Source organism: Perissodus microlepis, chromosome 11 (genome assembly GCF_051167445.1).
Source record: "Perissodus microlepis isolate ML-2025 ecotype Zambia chromosome 11, ASM5116744v1, whole genome shotgun sequence".
In the NCBI taxonomy this organism is placed as follows: domain Eukaryota; kingdom Metazoa; phylum Chordata; class Actinopteri; order Cichliformes; family Cichlidae; genus Perissodus; species Perissodus microlepis.
The window spans coordinates 30,284,342-30,301,486 of NC_140471.1; positions in this window are offsets into that span (position 1 = coordinate 30,284,342).

Sequence of the window (17,145 nt, forward strand, 5' to 3'; positions counted from 1 at the left end):
ATGCATTCAAAATAACAGATGGCTTCGTCCACACATCGTGAAGATAAAAATGAGGTGTCTATTAATACATGAACTAAAATTCAATCCTAATTTAAGTAGTTTAAAGTAAGCGCTTCCTGTCAAGATTAATTTAACTGAAAGGAAAACTTGTTAAAAGGAAGCGTGACATTCCCCACAACACTCATGGAGTGAAAAACCGTGTGTGTGTGTGTGAGCTTACCTCAGATAATCATCAGGAGAGAACGGGGAAATGGCCTGCAGGGTGAAGCGACGTATCCCACATGCTTCTGCCACCAAAAAAGACTCAGTAATACTTTCCATTCTGTGTGTGTGTGTGTGTATGCCTCTGCAGCTGTGTGTACTCTTCACGCACACTTGCATAGACTCAAGTGCACAGGAGCTTTGGCTTTGGCTATTTTGACTGTTTTTTCATTAGTTAAAGCAATTTACTAAAAAGTATTATGTATTAGGCATCTGCTATAGGAAGGAAAGATCTAGTGACTTGAATACAATGACAAATGACCTCAGACTTCAGTGGATTAGACTGAATTTACCAAAATAAATAAAGCTGGGAAACTCCCGTCCAGGTTTTCATTGCCTTGTTGTCTTAGAGCTGCCATTTTCATTGCTATAAGAGAATTGGTGTTGAGGATTTTGGGTGGAGTTTGCTACATCTGTAGATTCGGTTGTTTGACTAAATCGACAGAATGGGGCTGCCACTGGGGGATTTTTTGGGGCTGGGTGGAGGATTTGGGTTGCGGTTTGGTTTTTCTGCAAGCTCTCTATCAAAACTTGGAGAAGTTTAACAAAGATTACATGAAAAGATATGGGAGGTAGGATAAGAGGCCTTTTTGTGGTATCTTAGGTAGATTTTTTACTACATGGCTGCATTACTGGAGACTTCTGGATCTTATACACTTGTGTGTCTTTTCTCCAAGTTATCAATACTGTAAAAAAAAGAAACAAAAAAACAAACATCAGAACATATATGGGGATCTGTTTGTCCAAGGTTTTCCTGTTGCCTTCTTTAACAGTAACAGGGAGAGTCATCTTTGTTTTGGCGAGTCCCGCTCTCCTTGTTTATAATCCTCTAAGGCCAATTCACTATCTCAGACATGGGAATTAGACCAGTAGATTAAACTAAAAAGAATTAGCCTGTTGAGTTTTCTCAGCAAACACAACAGCCCCCAATCTCCCCCAACATATAAGCTGCTCACAGGCTCTTTAGGTCTGAGACACGCACTAAAAGACATGAATATATACACACAACCAATTAGAGCCACAAACATACACATAATGAGCCTCACTCACAGTCACCCAGCCTTCTGTGTTTGCATGTATGTATGTAAACATGTTATGTGAACAGTCATGTGAAAAAGAGTTTTTCATAGGACTCTGGCAGTCCAGAGAACAGAATCTTTCCCTTGGCAACCCTTGCGAACAATCGATATTTAGTCAGTCTTTTTCTAATTGTAGTGGCATGAACTTAGGTTAGCAAGCTAACCAACGCCTGTAGAGTCTGTGATGTAGCTCTTGGTGTTATTGCAATGATGATCTGACTCTTGGATAATTTGCTGCAACATCTACTCCTTAGAAGACTGAAGATCGCATTGTGCTTAAACACACCTTGAATGCTCCAGACCCATAAACTGCCAAAACCTGTGGTTTTATAGAGGTGGTCACACTTGCTGATGATCAGTTAATAAAGTATATTTAATTAGCAACACCTGGCTACTAGGTACCCTCTTATTTTTCTCACATTTTTCCTCAACCTAACGGTAAAGATGTATGGATACAATTTACGTGTACCAACACTAATGTGACAAAGCTTTGTATCAGTAGGATTTTTCATTTATCTTGAATGTGACTTTTTTTGTTCTTCCAGTGTCAACACAACACCGGTTGACAACAGCAAAGCAAACAACGATAGGCAACACTGCTGCTTGGTGTGTTAACATCCCCTGAACAACTGCACTCTTGAGTAATCGGAGCTCTGTTAGCAAGTGCTAATTGACTTGGCAAATGTTAGTTCACTGTCATTTAGTTGACACTCAATTTCCTCAGTTACATCAGTTACCAGAAACACTTCACACTCTTATCCACTTGATTAAAAATGTTCATCATTTCGTCACGCTTTAATTGTCTGTCAGTTCTCCAGTGACTTTTGTTGGAAAGCATATATGTACTTGTTACAAAGAGACAACTGATATAACTCAAGAGGAATTTTATCTTAGGAATGTGTTGAATTTTTTTTTTTTTTATCTCTATTAATTGCTATTACGCCCACATTTAACTGCATGTTTTTAAAGACTCTTTCTGTTTTAAGGTTTCCATAGTTCTGCAGAAAGTTTCAGAACATCAAGAATGATAAGATCTCTTTTTATTATTAAATACCAACCGTTTCAAGGAAATCAAGAAAAGGAAACTCCACAGCCTATGCAGAACAATAACAGCGTGTAATTAGAAAATTTAACTTGGAGTGATTCTAGTGAATTTTGCTTAAAAATAATGTGTCTACTAGTTCCATGCAGATACAACTAAAACTGATTACATTGTGCTTTACATCAATCAGGTTTGGACAACAAGCATAACACAGGCTTCTACTGCTGAACTGTTACCTCTCATTTGCCAGTGTCTGTATGTTAGGACACATCATTAGTCACCTGTACTTTTAAGTGCAACTTTAAAAAAAACTCACTTGAACATTCAGGCAGTGATGTTCCTTCTCTGACATCGGATTGATCCTGAGGGGCTCTTTTGCTCCCCAAATTGCATTGCAAGTTTTTATTTATTCAATTCTTTTAAATAAGGGATAAACTGAAACCTCTGTTGAATTAGTGACTCTAACTCAGGTGACTTTTAGCTTGTATCAATAGACAGTTCAGAGAATGCTAGTACTGGCTCATTCCCTGGCTTTCTTCTTTAGCTTGTTGATGCTAATGCTAGTGGTTTTGGGACACTGGCTACATAAACAAACAATGGAGGGAAGCTGATTGCATTTACCTATGTATGGTTGACTTTGTGTGTGTGTGTGTTTGAGCTGTAAAAGTTCTCTTTAGTTAATTCTCATAAGCATACACATTCAAACCTCAGTCTAAGCAACAGAAAGAACCGATGGTCATTGGTATAAGGTACTCTTTTAGCAAAGCTAGGATAGTTGAGTAGAGCTTTGATCCAGAATTTCTGCACATCTGAACTCTATAAAGCAAGTTATTTTCATAAATAAGATTGATTTAACTGTTATGGAAATGATCCCACTTAATATTCCTTCCTGTTACAGTGGTGTCTATTTTTTTTTACATGTTTGGCTAGGGATTTAGTTTTTGTTTAATAATTACTGTTTGTTTTGAAACTACAGTTAATAACAGTGGGCTATAATTGATGCTAATGAATAGTTTTCTCTGAGAAGAAGTTTGCATATTGTGTACCATTTGGTTATTATCTGATAAAAAAAACAATTGCGTTCTGAAAAGACTACGTTAACCTCTATCAACTCTAGTCTTGTGAAACCTGATTTCAGCTTCCAATGCAAATCAGTTTTAGAACTTGCTGTTACATCAACCATACAGTCTTACTTTCTCTGTCAATAATGTGTGAAGTGACAGTGAAGAGGCCAAGGGTCAAAGTCACAAGGCTTCGACAGTACAACCTCACAAAAGATATTCACAGCTTTTTTTCACAATGATGGGCGAGCTCTTAATGATGATGGACATTGCTGTCGTGGAGATTCACAGCATTGTTCAGCTGACATTCCTGCCAGTCATTTGGGGCTGCGTTTGCCTGCCCACCTCTTTCCATAACAAAGACCTGGGTCACCTGACGCCCCAACTTCACCCATTTCACTCAGCAGCCTCCCAGCTAAAGTAAACACACTGTTAATTCAGGATAATTCACCATAACCTATAGCCCCGGTCATATAAATTCCTCACCTCTGTACCTCCTCTCTTTATCTTTATCTCCTTTCCCTTCCTTTCCTTCTCTAGAATGTGGATATTATGTAGCTTTCAAAGAAAATCCAATAATCTCCAACGTTACAAATTAGCAACATTAGAGAGTTAACAGTTTTCTAACTAGCATAATTACATTTCTGATAATACTGTGTCTTTACTGTTTTGGGGTTTTCACATTAGTTAATGAATTCACTCAACTTTTATTTGAAGCCATGCATTTTCACAGCACTTTGTCACACTGTGGAAAATTGTAATTGGAGTTGATCACCACCAGGTAAAGGTAAACTGACATAACATGGCTTTTTTCCGTAATCAATAGGCAACTATTGGAAGGGTTGCCATGAAATTAAGTGTGGGCATTCAAATATCCAACATGAATTTTCCTGTTACATTTTTTAAAGCCTAATCATCAGATCAAATTTGTTTATGAATGTTCTACACCTGCTTCTTTAATAATACTTTAATACTTAAATAATACTCATTAGGCTCAGTGTAAGGTGTGTATAAGGAAATAATTCCTCATTAACTTGGCGTGCATCATATTAGCATAACATAAGTAGCTAGCACAGTCGTGAATATAGTATTCGAATCAAGTATTAGCAACCTCAAAGTTTTTACGCTTCAATTACACCTCATGTGTCTGTTAGTCCGCTAGGGTCTGCTAAGGTCCTAAATAAAGTTTTTTCTGAACTTGTCCATAGAGAATTCAGGCTACAATGCACCAACTACACATGTGGCCCAAGCAGGTATAAGAAATATAACAGGTATTACTCCTCCTGTTGGGGAGCACTGTTGGGTGTAACATGTAATCATGTTACATTTTTCAGTAATTACCAAATTCAGTTACAATAATATTGTGACTTGAATTAGAGTGGTTCTTCAGTTATTTGCTCACTGGGCAGATAGAGAGATAGAGAGGAGTGTGTAGGAGAATATAAATGGTTAAGCGGTCAACAGTGGAGATATGAACATTCCTTTTATTTTAATTGCATAAAAGGACAAGAGAGTGATGGTAAAGTTTAAACTGCGTCCAGAACAGAAACAATCGCATTACACAGAAAATTCGGCTCTTTTCAAAACAACAAGCTAACACAAAGCTAGCCAATAATACAGACTCAGTACAAGGGATGGGAATCGAGAATCAGTTCTTGTAGAATACTAAGGGTAAATACTAAGAGAGAAATTATATGTGTGTCCTCATTGGGATAAGGATTTGTGTTGTTGTGTGGGACTGTAGGCTATAGCTTTATATTATTAACTGGTAATTATGAGGCAATACGTTTCAGGTCAGTTTTTGGAGTAACAAGAAAATAATATACTGAGTAGTGTGATGAATTGTCTCTGGGGAGTAATTAAGTAACTTACTGCAGTACTTATAAGAAAAGTAACAAGTAATGTGCAATAACCTTTTTTGAGTACCAAATTCAACACTGGGAATTTGCCTTATCCTTATCTCTATCGATGCACTGAGCTATGGGTAAGTTCAACATTACATAGGCACTCTTTTAAAAGCCACCTCTAAGACCTGTACCTAATTGGGAACTGGTTGCTCACATTACCACTTAAAACAACAAAAACAAAAAAGCATGCACCATTGTCCTCAAATTTGCCAGTCCAAAAAAAACCTGGAACCACTTACAACACAATCGGTAGGATCGGGAGTTCCACTATGTTGATAAAACATGAAAGAAGTAGCAGCTTCTGCTATGCACAATAAATAGTTTGGCTCTCAGTACAGCTGAACTGCTGGTTCTCAAAAAGCATTTGGCACCAGCACTGGTACCAGCGTTAACACCCACACCATCTTGAAAGACAAGAAAGGTATTTCGGATTTTTCATATCTTTATTATACATTGTAGGTTTTTGTGTTGTGAATTTGGTTTAATTTGAATTAGATTTCTAAAAAAAGAAAAGAAAACATTTCTAAAAGGTTGGATTTTGCAACCAGCATGTGTGAAAGTACAGCACCAGACAGTACTCATTACTGCATGCTGTTAAACACTGTAGCCAGTAGGCATGAAATACCAAATGAAAGTCTTAGGTGAGCAGTGGAAGTTGAAATACAGAGCAGCCACAAATATGATAACAACACAACCATGAAAGAAAACAAAAGCAAAAAAGCTTTGTATTCCTTAAAAGGCTTAAAGACAACTGTTTATTGTCCTGCATTTTATTTAATGGGTTACTAGTTTGAGATCTCCAGTGACTTTCCACTGGACTCTGATTCATGCTCTGCCTCATAAAAGTGGCTCCAGCAGTGTTTGTCGTCTACCTATTAGCTTCAGCAATAGGGTAAAAAGATCCAATGAAAAACAAATGGAACGATCCATAAAAAAGCAGAGGAAACACACACAGAAAGCCTCTAGTTTTGATGCCCGTTCAGGTGTAAAATGTGGAGAAAAGCATTTGTAAAAGGGAAATCCAATTGCCTGCAAGGAAATGTGGCAAGTTTGTATTTCACAAGTTTCATATTCTCATTGTCTGTTCACAGACAATCGAATTGCAGTGAAATAATCAGCAGAAAATGCTGAATGTTACAGCAATTAATGACAAAGTCGTAGGTCAGAGAAGGTACTTTTTAAAGTTTCCTCTTCCAAGCTGTTTCCAATTTACATTTTTTGTGCAATACCTTTATTTCCCTTAAAGATAAATATTTATTTATTTCCCTTCAGCTACATTTTCTCTTTTCTTTTCTGCAGAATCTCTTTCATGTTTTTCTTCCATGACCTCACTTAAACCCCGACTTTTTGTTTGTTTTGGAATTTGATACTAAAATAGAAATTTGAGATAGGTTTTAACGTGACAGTTTAAAAGTGCAGGGAAAATATGGATATATGTTGGCTGTTTTTCTGTAAGAGGAGATGCACATCATTCCCTTTTCTTTTCTCCTCCTCATGCCACAGTGAACGGATCATTCATCCTCTTATCAGGTGAATCCTCCCCCCACCCCCACACACACCTACCTTCGACCCCCATTTACCTCTCTCTTTCTCGAGGCCTTTGTCCCGTCCGACAATGGGGCGATCAGGGGTGAGGGGTGTATAGAGCGGTGAAGGGGTGGTAAAAGAAAAAAAAGAAAGGTGGTGTTGATCCCTCGTTCTTTATGGAGAGGTGGTTCAGATAAATAGGGGCCTTTTTCCCCTCTTTGCTTTGTCGAAGGTTCGGAAGCACAAAGAAGGGGTTTGTGCATGTGCATGTGCATGTGCGTGTGAGAAAGACCCTGGACCCAGCCCCCAGCTCAGCTATTTCAGGTCACCTACCACATAAGGGAAAATGGCCTAAAATCTCAACTCTCACCAAAACACTGATTTTAAATGTAAAAGTTGAAACTGGCCAGGAGGAAAAAATTGAGGTGAAACTGCTCAAGCACTCACATTAAATAATTAATTAATGAATCATGTATTTGAAATAAATATTATCATGATCATTTCAATAATATATATAATAAATTCATATGTAATTACCTTTATTTGTTATTTTAATTGTCAAGAGTTGTTCATTAAGTTTATATTTGAGAAAAAGGAATGATGTTTGAATTTGAGTTACATATTTCCCTTGTCCCTGCATATTCATTCATACAAACAGTGTCAATGCACCCATCTGGTGATCTACTGGTGGTTTGCTGGTTTATGTCCGACAATATTTTCACAGACTGGCCTTTAAGGTGTTGCGGATAAATACAACAAAATAAAACCAGTACCGGTACCCAAAAAAAGAAGATTTATTCATAACACACAGGAAGAGACTTAAACCAGCGGTTTAAGGTACTTTAAGTAAACTTGGTGACTTTTGTACTTAGGATTGGTTAAGAACAGTGTATTTTATAGTCTTATACTATTGCAAGATTTTACCCTCCTTGATAGAGAACATGAGCTATAAAGGGAAAAAAATACTTCTCTCATGGTTGTGTCACCAGCATTTCATTTAACATTGCGTTTGGCACCAATCATCTCCATCAATCACTATGAAACTAATTCAAGAATGAAGCTCATTTACAGGTTTTGAACTTTTCAACAACTACATGCAGTCAGTGTAGTCTCCAGCTTGACATATTTCTTTGTGTCCTTAATTGAATTATTGGATTTAAAAATGTTGTTGTTGTTCTCATTTTCTTGTCATTTAGTAATAATTAAAGAAATCTGTGAAAAACAGTTTAAAAAAGAGTTTTTATAATGCTTTGCACACAGAGCTAGACTCTGAAGCGTTCTGACTTTTGTCAGGTTTTAATATATTATGAAAAAAGTCAAAATACAGTGAGTCTAACATTTTTCTAGAACTATAACACTCACACTTGTCCTGCCATTTAGCCTGAGGTTAGCTTTGCGGTGACCCAGGGAGGCCTGGAGCTGTCAGCACCCCTGGGAGGAAGCCTGACTTCTGGGAGAGAGAGAGAGAGAGAGAGTCACCTGTGGCCCCCCCCCCTTCCCTCCTCTATATTCTCCCCTGGAGGAGATCAGAGAGCTGAGAGTGGAAGGTGAGGACAGAGGGCTGCTTTTCTCCCACACTACACTCAAAAATCCCCTACCCAATTTTATGACTGAAAACTCTTGAAACACAAAAGCAAAAAATGATTTAATGTTTATTTATGTCATTTTTTACCAGCATAGACTCAAAATAAGGGAACAGTTAGAGGAAGCTTCATCTCTTGTAGATTACTGAGATCACAAGAAGCAAACACCAAAGAAGTCAAAGGTCACAAACACAACAAATCAGCCATGAAGTCCCATGAGTATTTAAGACATTCTGAAAAACCCTTCTGTGGCAGAAGGTACAACACATATGCTGTGTTTTACATTATGCTTACATAAATATCAGGTGAATATCATAAAAAAAGGTTATGTGAATACTGCATGCAAAGAAAAATGAAATGAATAAATCAGTCAGCCTTATCGATCAATGGTCTGTGGCAAGGGTCAGAGAGAAAGAGCGATGGTATGCAGGTATGTGTGTATGTGAGTGAGTGTGTCTGAGCACTGAAAGGGAAAGGCTCCATTAAAGCTCACCTGTTCTAACCCCTGCAGGTATGTTACCTTCCTTTCATTCATTCATCCATTCTTTCATTCTCCGGCTTCCCCCCTCTCCCTCCATCAGCGGCCCGAGGCGGCGCTTTGAACTCACAACTGCACCTCTGTGTGAGAGCGTGGGCCTGAGTGTGTGTGTGTATAGTCCTTCTGAGACATGGGATACATAACATTGCTGGCTTAATTAGTTTGTTAAAGCGATGGCGTTCTGTCATTCAGACATAGGCTGTTTTTTTTAGTGTTCTTCAACGCTTCATTCAAATATATCCATCATAGTGATGGAGTGAGAGCTGCTGTATACGGCCAAGAGTGACACTGTGTTTTTGAAGCTGACACGTTCCAGTGCTGTCATATTAATGGAAAGGAGTGCTTGTCTGAAAGAGGCTTAAGTTTCAGAGAGAAAAAGGGCAAAGTATGCAAGTGAGACATTGATGAAGCGATGAGGCTAAAGATGAAAATAGGTCATTTTCCCAATTAATAATATTTGTTTAATGAACCAACTTCACTTACTTATGTCGTAAAGCAGCGGTTCCCAACCCCCAGGCTATGGACTGGTACCGGTCCGTCAGTCGTTTGGTACCGGGACGCGAGAGTTGAGGTTTGGGTGTGAAATTCATGGTTTTTGGGGTTTTTAGTGTTGTTTTTTTAATCGTTTTTATCGTTAACTCGGTTTCCCTGGGTCTTTTCCCATGTGTTATGAATAAATCTTCTTTTTTTGGTACCAGTACTAGTTTTATTTTGTTGTATTTATCCGCGACACCTTAAAGGCCGCTCCGTGAAAATATTGTCGGACATAAACCGGTCCGTGGTGCAAAAAAGGTTGGGGACCACTGTCGTAAAGGACTTTATGGCACACAAACGCAGGGCCTTACATAGGCCTCTAATGGCATAGAGAGAGAGCTTTTCTTGTGTGTGTGTGTGTGCATGTGCGTGTGTGTGTGTGTGTGTGTGTAGGTAACATCCCTGGAAGCAACACAGATCTTATCTCAGCTTTTGTCCAAGCTGTTAAAAGGTGTGTGTGGGTGTTTACATCAGGCTGCATCCCATCTACTGCTGATCAATTTGAAAACCTTGTCTACCTGTCAAATCCTCCTATCACAGTGAGACAACGTCGTCATTAAGACTTCCTTTAGACACATAGATACAAACACTGAGACAGTACGCCATTCATGTATGAACAGACCATTAAAACACCAGGCAATAAGGCAACATGAAAAATCAGCAGAGGAAAAAGAGCTTTATAAAAATGTTTGCTGCAAATCAGCAAGCTTCAGGCTTGTGAGTGATGAGGGACTTTGGGCGCAGTATCTTCAGCCTCAGCTCTTGAGTGATACGTGATGTTGCAGTTCCTAGACTATGATGCCAGTCAAGCAAAGTTAACGATGTGTGACTGCAAAGTTGTAAAGCATCCCTAAGCAGTATGACCAGGTGTTGACTAGAACTGGGAAGATAACTCTAACCTCTATAAGGTCACTGGATGAGAGGCCTAAACAGAGAGGCCTTAATTAGGGAAAGCAAATTTTCTTGCAGTTATGATATCTCATAAAAACACTTTTGTCTAAAACTGATGACTCAGCATAATGGATTTTATAGTTTGTAGCTGGGATTTAATTGGATCATGGAAAATATTTAGCACTAATTTACTTGAATCACTTTAAATCTCAAACACAAATTACATGCCATAGTCTGGACGATACCTCCACCTGGATTACTCACTAGATCACTGAATATCTTAGGATCCATGACCTCCCACACTTTTGATTTTGGATGTCAAACAGTGTTATGGATTATGCCCCCCTGAACCCAACAACAGTAGTTTGATCTTTGATAAAGTGACTATTGAACCTCCATGCCATTAAAGCTGAAAGGCGGGCATCTAAGGTCACACCTGTCTATCCTAAATGGACCTATCCTTCCCATCATCCTTTGCGATTATGAATCACCTAAACGGAAGTACAGACAGATGCACAAACACACACACATGGCCTTGTTTCAGGAGAACAAGTTGAAGGATTGATTGGAAGGTTGTCTAAACAAGTCAGTGAATGGAGAGACGTTAATGTGCGGAAGCGGAAGCGCGCTCTAGATTCCCATCTCTGTGAGACTAAATTAAGAGTTTTAGACCTTGAGAGTGAAGATATTTTCTGTGTGATCTGTCAGACACCTGACACCTGATGAGAATCGAGTATTCTGCCAGGTTGTGCGCCATTCCTCCATTCTTATGTTAAAATGCATACCTGCTGTGTCCTCCCTGCTGACGGTCCATTGTCAGACCTGACCCGCTCAGTGGGGTTGTGTCTACACCAACCAGCAGGAGTGGTTGAGTGTCTGTTTGAGTTTGTGTGTGTATGTGTGTGTGTGTTACCTGGCTGTTCTTAGAAAGACAGACCGTCAGACACTGACGCCTCTGACGTAGATAAATATTCAGAGTTATACCATAAAATGTTCCAGCTGGTAAAAATAAATAAAGAAAGACATAATCTTGAAATGAAGAACTAAGAAAATGGCATACCTCTCAAATTATCACAAGAAGATGAAGCTGATAAGAGAATGAAAAGCAGGAATACAAAGTTTTAAAAGAGATAAAAGTAAAAAGATCTTAGAGGATGCCTCAGAGATAAGATTAACTACACTAAATTTGAGACTTAAATCTTATTCTTTATACCACTTTATAACCAAAGACTGATTTATTATTATGAGAAGGAAAAAAAACTTTAGGACTCTGGATAATAAATGTATGTGTACCATAACAGTAACTGAGAGCACTTTCTGTCACCTTTCTGTTCCCCTGTGTGAAGTGGCACATTGTTTGATACCACTGGTATATGGGATCATATGCTGTAGATAAGTGGCACAGTATAGGTGTTACACTGTCTTATGTGCAGTAGTGGAATGAGCACTGGAGCACTGCAAGGAGGAAACACAAGGGGTTTATCTACAATGTTTTGTTGTTTTTATACTTCAGTGTAGACTTGGCAAAAATCACTTGAAAACATGTTGTGGACACATGTTGCACACAAATGAATGGGGTCATATTTAGATGGCTCAGAATGAGTGCAGTCTGAGAAAGGAAGTGATAGAAAAGGAAAAATCAAAATGGAGACGAAGGAAGAGTCAACCACTCTCTCCCCCTCTCTCTCTGTTTTATGAGTGTGTGTCTCTGTTCTGTTTACATGTTAAAAGCTCTTTAATAAGAAGCTGCAGGGGAAGCTAGCAGACAGAAACCTTTCATCTCAACCTGTCCTGTCACACCCAGGGGTAGGGGGGTAGGAGGGGAACTTTATTTATGGCTGTGTGCAGGTTAGCTCTTTGTATGGAGCACTCACACAGTCGTCTGAGTCAGACTGCAGGCTCCAGAGGAAGACGAGTAGGAGGGTCTGGTAATCCATTACACAATACATATTACCTGTTTGGAGTAAAGTAATACTAATGCCATCCACATGAACTGTAGGGAGGAAGATATTCTTCATTCTTCAATCAAAAACTTTTTATCATGCAATGAAATATATCCTTTACATAGTTTACTGTTTTGTCACTTTACTACATAATGCAAATTATGTTGTATTTATTGTTTATTTATAACTGCTTGCGGGACGGTTGTGTGATCTCTGCTCACTGAGCAACAAATTACCCTTTGGGGTCAATAAAGATCCTTGATCGTTGCTTTTTTGGAATAAAAATGTATTTTTAGAATTTTTTTTGCATGTAACCTTTACCAACCCTGTTTGATGGACTAGCCTATATTTCACTTAGCAGGTATCTCTTTTGAGAGAGAGAAAAAATGTAAACAAAAAAGCTAGACACACCGATAAAGATCAACATATGTTTTTTTTTTCTTTTTTAAATTTGTGAACATGAGCGTGTCACGTTCTCCAAACCTTGTTTTCCCCTCAAGTACTCAAGATTTGATTTAGCCTTTATATAAATTTATTTTCAAAGAGAGCAAAATGCACCACAATGAAAATCACAAAGAAAACATTCAAGTAAGGATAAAGAAATAAGCAGAAACTTTAATAGGTAGTATGGTAAATTATGTTGTGAAGATACTTTCTGTCCTATCAAGGTCACTTGAATCACCAGAGTGGTGATGAGAACCTATATGAGCTCAGAAACTCCAAGTTGCTGTAATCAGTAGTGAATATTAAGCCACAGAAGCTATTAGCATGTTAGCGTCTTGAGCTACAAACACACAGGAATGTCTCCATTGGTGGTTTGGGCCAGACAGCACATCCCAGTCCCACGGTCAGCATGAGCACCCAGGGAGAGGAGCCAAATGGAACCGCAGGAGTTAGGGACAGTAAATAGTCCCAAAGCCCAGGAAGGAGATTTAGTGAATCACTTCATTTTATTCACCAGTAAGTCACACAGGCCTGCTCAGTGCCCTCCTGGCAACATCTACAGCTTCTTGGACAAAATGTTTTAGCAAGTGGTTGCTGGATGTTCCTGGCTGTCGCCAAGAACAATCAACTATTTTTGGAATGGTTTTCAGAGGATGCTGTATCAGAAATGACACTGCAAGCTGATAGCCACGGTCACCTGCAGTTTGTATAGATGTCACCAATATATGTTTTTATTATCCCAGCAGCCAAAAAAATCTTCCTATAGCTCAAAAGGGTCAGATAATGAATTCATACTATATATAATGCAAAAAGGATTGTAACAATATACCAGATTCATATGCCTTGAAAATACACTAAAGTTAAAAAGAAATCTTTAAACTGCATATTAATATCATGTTATTATAAAGGTCTTACAAATGTAAAGTGGAGTAAAATATTTATTAGGGACTAATCATATCTTTTCCATATTAAATTTGTAACAAACTGGGATAGGAACATAAAGAGTTCCACTGTGAACTCAGATTAACTTAGTGCATGATTAGACAGTCTTATTGTGAACTAACACACCACAGAGCGCAATAGTAAAACTGCAGACTTCTAGTTTCTGTAAAAATGCGACTTAATCTCATGACTGTGTTCATGTGGATCCCCAGGAGGGTGGCACACGAACATAGCAGCGTGAAGGAGAAAGCTCTCAGGTTGCAAAATGTAAAGGTAAATGTCCTAGATATGAAAAAGTTTTGGAACAAGCTAACAAGATACTATTGTATTAAGTTCAGCAGCTTCCTCTTTTACTCAAATTTTCTTGTTTTCTTAAACTCTGTGGAAACAAAAAAAATATTCCAGCAACACAGACAGTAATATAATAGTTGTGATGTGGAAACGCTGAAACATATGAAATGAGTTAACATTTAAAACATTTAAATAATGATGGAAACATCCCTTAAAAAGATATTTCTTAAAAATCACATGTTAGGGAAAGATGGGTTACTTAGTAACTGAAGATTACTGCTGGAGAAAACTGATTTTGTGGTCACGTCTAATCAGCATTTCAAGAACCGAAACTTTTATTGTCAATGTACAAGCACGACAAAATTACCAAATTATAGTTATCCTAACCTCGTGTGGTGCATAACATTAAATAAGAAACATGTAAAGAGTTTCAAACTGCAACATGAAAGCTGATTAGAAAAGAAAGAAATGTTCACGCAGACATGCACACTTTTCAAAGCATCTTATTCAAAGTAAAATAAAGGGAAAGACTTCATTTATACTTTCCAAATGGAGTTCACTTTGATTTCTACATATTTTCTCTGGTCATCTGAAATAGTACAACGGTGGCCAAATCCCAACACGGGGTTAACACCGTGTGTGTGTGGGACAAAGTGGGACATGTCAACAATGCTGAAAGGTAGTCTGAGATTTATTTCACTTTTATTTCAGCTGCTCTTCTGTCTGTTTAGAGTTTCTGGGTTTCAGTTTGGGTGTATCCATATATACATATAACCTTCCCCGATGAGAATGGCATTACACAGTATGGCCTTTGTCTGATTTTAATAGAAACCATCCCTTCATATGCACTGGACAAAAGCCAGACAAAGTGTATGTCCTGCAGAACCAATCAAAATGTGACATTGTCTCAAGTTGTGAGGCAGGGAGATAAGGACTGTGCAGTCCCACATAAACAGGGTTCATATATTTGATTCATATCTAATTTAAACCACAGAGTATTTCAATTTCTCTGACAGTTTTCTTTTCTTTCTATTAAGAGTGTCTTCTAGCAGCATTTTAGACCTTTCAGATTTAGGATATGAGATAGGATTTGACATTACCACTGTGGCTTAGTGAACACCAATCAGCTGACAGACCTACACTCAGTTGGGCTGGAAATGCTGCAAAACCTCTAAAACTTTTTGTTTTACTTCACACACTCAGAGAAAAGTAGTCAGAAAAAACATAAAAAAAACATACAGCTACAATGTAACAAATAATTTATGTAATTAATGTAGCGATAATCTGTTATTATCAGAGGGCCAGTATGTCAGTCCAAGTCTACATTTCTCAGTTTTGCAGTCAACAGTGTAACAAAAACAGAAGCTGTTATGGGAAAATGAGACAGTGATAACAGCATCATGTGTTAGAGGCTAAAAATCATGTTTGGAGGTTAAATGTGACCCTGTGGATTGTGGGTCAGATGGTGATCCTCCTGCTGGAACCACAGACAGATGACTTCTTTGTATCCCCCACTTCAGGCCTTCTGGTTAAAATCATCACTACTCCACAAAAATATTTGGGAGAATCTTGAATGATTAGTGACTGGCGAGCTCAGAACAACTGGTGGTGAAAATGTTAATAAAACCAACCAAGACAGGCGACACATTCACCTTTAATGTCATGCATCTCATCATAAAGCTTCACCAGTGTTTTCATTTTCAGTTTTACATTCATACTCATCATTTCTGTACTTTTGCATTGGTCATTATTACACTGTCAGGCACAATGTTCTAGTCTTTCATATTCACATATTTGATGTCTTTACTGTTTGATGACAACTTTTAAACAGTTACTCAACGAATATATTTATAGAGAAGGGATTTGTTTTACTCTCCCAAGACAGTGATGCAAATGCTTTTACTTATACATGAGTAAAAAGATAAAAGTTAACCCATTTTGTCCTCTGACACTTTCTTGTTTAATTCTAATCTGAGGCCAATGGAGTGACGAGCTGTGGGCTAACTTTCCCTTCTGGGGCGAGACGAACTCTTAACTCTTCACCTAGCTGTGACTGACCCCCCTCCCCCCCCTCCCCACACACACGCACCTGCTCCAAATAATCACACAGACTGACAGCCCAAGGCCAAACCTGCTGTAAATCTGCCTCAACACAGTGCACAGCATACCGCATACACATTGGCAGCAGCATGTCTCAACAAAGACAATCCTGAAAAAGACTTAAGAGTTTTATTTTCATCTCTGACTTATTTATCTTACAATTTCCTTCTGTTAGAATTAATTTCTTAATGTAGTCTTAAAGTAGTAAACTCATTGAACAAGCATTAGACATTTCTGGATTGATGAATACCTTTACGTTGTGGTCTTATCTTTCTTCATTCTGGTTTTTAGAATCACTTGTAAAAGTATGGAAGACTCAAAAGAGGGGTGTTCACACAGGAAGTGACTTGAAAGTGACGTGGGAGCCTGAGACCTTCAGAAGTCAATGACTCATCTGTCATTCAAGGGACTCCACGTGAAATATCTGCAATGAGAAGTGAGCAGTTCTAAGTTAACCTTTCATTAAGTTTGAGGTGAGCAATTTAATGATTGGGGTTGTCTACATCAGTGGTCCCCAACCTTTTTTGCGCCACGGACCGGTTTATGCCCGACAATATTTTCACGGACCGGCCTTTAAGGTGTCGCGGATAAATACAACAAAATAAAACTAGTACCGGTACCGAAAAAAAGAAGATTTATTCATAACACACGTAAAAAGACCCAGGAAAACCGAGTTAACGATAAAAACGATAACAAAAAACACTGAAAACCGATAAAAACCCTGAAAACCATACATTTTACACCTGAGCCTCAACTCTCGCGGCCCGGTACCAAACGACTCACGGACCGGTACCGGTCCGAGGCCCGGGGGTTGGGGACCGCTGGTCTACATGACTATGTAACAGACTGGGATAACCTAGCAGACAGTTTGGCACACTCTCAAATAAAGAATGAGTTAGCTGCATCAGCTAGAACCAAATGTAACTAGCTGTCCCACAGTGACCCTCAAAATATTCCAGTCGTCAGATTTTTGACATACATATATATACATATATACACAAC